The sequence below is a fragment of the Procambarus clarkii genome, chromosome 43 (assembly GCF_040958095.1).
Source record: "Procambarus clarkii isolate CNS0578487 chromosome 43, FALCON_Pclarkii_2.0, whole genome shotgun sequence".
In the NCBI taxonomy this organism is placed as follows: Eukaryota; Metazoa; Arthropoda; class Malacostraca; order Decapoda; family Cambaridae; genus Procambarus; species Procambarus clarkii.
Genome location: NC_091192.1, coordinates 27061845 through 27065036, shown reverse-complemented (window position 1 = coordinate 27065036; position 3192 = coordinate 27061845).

The following is a 3192-nucleotide window of genomic DNA, read 5'->3' as shown; positions in this document are numbered from 1 at the left end:
TTTTGAAGAGGAAATAATTCTTTCAAGGAGTTTAATTTGGTGTCAGGAGAGCTTTTCTTGGGGCAAGTTAGTAGTCATCTTGGTCTTATAGTAGAAGACTCACTACATAATATTCTACACCAGCAAGGACACTACAAACTTCCTCGGGAAAAACGTCTTGAAGGAGACGAGTGTTGTCTATGCCTTCCCAGACCCACTTGGGGACCGTCAGCCCCCAACGAACTCAATATATAGGCAAGACAACAACAGCAGCAGCAAGGACTTATTAAGAATATATTAAGAGAGAGAGAGAGAGAGAGAGAGAGAGAGAGAGAGAGAGAGAGAGAGAGAGAGAGAGAGAGAGAGAGAGAGAGAGAGAGAGAGAGAGAGAGAGAGCACATAGCACAAACTTGTAAGAGTCAGTCACAGGTATCGGTACTGGTCAGGTCTCTATACAGCCACCAGTTAAGGGCTATTCATGCCCGTGCCTGCGTGGCTTAATCTCTGTCAATCAATCAATCAATCTTGTAACAATTTGAACTCTCATTTTGATAACTCTTGACAAAACAAATATTGAATAATATATATTTTGCTAATAGTTTGTTAGTTTATAAGTATATACAAAATTTTGGTCGTACAATTTTGTCATTACCAAAAAAAAAGGAAACAAAATAGCTGGCGTACTTAGGAAATATTTTGTAGCCAGCTAAAAACTGCAAAAATACAAAATATTTTTAAAAATACAAAAGGTATTTAGAATTGACTTATTCTTTTTAATTTAACAATTTCAATATTATTTAATAGGCTTTTATATCCTACAAACATTAACACAAATTATCTAGAGTGGATGATAAAGATAAATTATCTGCAAGTTTTTTGCTATTTTGTTTTTTTTTACCAATATTTCGACTTTTATGAGCAATTTCTACAAAACGGATTTCATCACTGTGTGAGCCAACGAGGCTAACTTTATTGGTGACATGTTCTCATCAAAACGGAATTCATCGCGTATTTCTGTGAATTGAAATGATGCACTCAGAATTACTCATGAATTCCACAACCACAACAACCTGATCTCAAGTCCTGGACCCGGATTCACGAAGTAGTTACGCAAGCACTTACGAACGCGTACATCTTTTCCCCTCAATCTTTGACGGCTTTGATTTATTAAACAGTTTACAAGCATGAAAACTTGCCAAATCAACTGTTGTTATTGTTATAAACAGCCTCCTGGTGCTTCGGAGCTCATTAACTGTTTAATAATTGTAAACAAAGCCGCCAAAGATTGAGAGAAAAGATTGTACAGGTTCGTGAGTGCTTGCGTAACTGCTTCGTGAATCTGACGCCCCTTCCTCTGGGTTAGAATCGAACCCACGGGAGAGCGAGAGTTTAAACGATCCAACCATCTAATAACTATAGATTGTTCCAGGCTCTGGGACGCTCGCCTGTGGCACAAACTGTTCCACGAACTTGAACCACGTGCTCAAGCTATGCCTTGATCACCCCCCCCCCCCCAAGCCACCAATCTGGTAATTAAAGATATGGCGACGTCGTCTAAGGTCTGACTAACGTGTTAAATGATTAACGTGATGTATGATTAACGTGTTAAATGATTAACGTGATGTATGATTAACGTGATGTCTGATTAACGTGATGTCTGGTTAACGTGATGTATGATTAACGTGATGTATGATTAACGTGATGTATCATCAACGTGATGTATGATTAACGTGATGTATGATTAACGTGATGTCTGGTTAACGTGATGTCTGATTAACGTGATGTCTGATTAACGTGATGTATGATTAACGTGATGTATCATCAACGTGATGTATGATTAACGTGATGTATGATTAACGTGATGTCTGGTTAACGTGATGTCTGATTAACATGATGTCTGATTAACGTGATGTCTGATTAACGTGATGTCTGATTAACGTGATGTATGATTAACGTGATGTATCATCAACGTGATGTATGATTAACGTGATGTATGATTAACGTGATGTCTGGTTAACGTGATGTCTGATTAACATGATGTCTGATTAACGTGATGTATGATTAACGTGATGTCTGGTTAACGTGATGTCTGATTAACGTGATGTCTGATTAACGTAATGTATGATTAACGTGATGTATGATTAACGTGATGTCTGATTAACGTGATGTCTGATTAACGTGATGAATGATTAACGTGATGTCTGATTAACGTGATGAATGATTAACGTGATATATGATTAACGTGTTAAATGATTAACGTGATGTCAGATTAACGTGATGTACGATTAACGTGATATATGATTAACGTGATATATGATTAACGTGATATATGATTAACGTGTTAAATGATTAACGTGATGTCTGATTAACGTGATGTATGATTAACGTGATATATGATTAACGTGATATATGATTAACGTGTTAAATGACTAACGTGATGTCTGATTAACGTGATGTATGATTAACGTGATGTCTGATTAACGTGATATATGATTAACGTGATATATGATTAACGTGATATATGATTAACGTGATATATGATTAACGTGATGTCTGATTAACGTGATATATGATTAACGTGATGTATGATTAACGTGATATATGATTAACGTGATATATGATTAACGTGATATATGATTAACGTGATATATGATTAACGTGATATATGATTAACGTGATATATGATTAACGTGATGTCTGATTAACGTGATATATGATTAACGTGATGTATGATTAACGTGATGTATGATTAACGTGATGTATGATTAACGTGATGTATGATTAACGTGATGTATGATTAACGTGATGTATGATTAACGTGATGTATGATTAACATGACCTGATCATGGTCCGGGAGGGACAAAAACCCTCGTCAAATTATCTTATTTTCAGGTGTAAGTTTCCAGCCTAATTGGACTTATACAGGTAATTGTGACTAATTACCTGCGTAAGTCCTGGATTGTTCCAAGACTTGGACTTGTTCCTTTGTCTCTCTCACATTGTTCCAGGACTTGGACTTATTCCTCTGTGTCTCTCACATTGTTCCAGGGCTTGGACTTGTTCATCTGTGTGTCTCTCACATTGTTCCAGGGCTTGGACTTGTTCATCTGTGTGTCTCTCATTGTTCCAGGGCTTGGACTTGTTCCTCTGTGTCTCTCACATTGTTCCAGGGCTTGGACTTGTTCCTCTGTGTGTCTCTCATTGTTCCAGGGC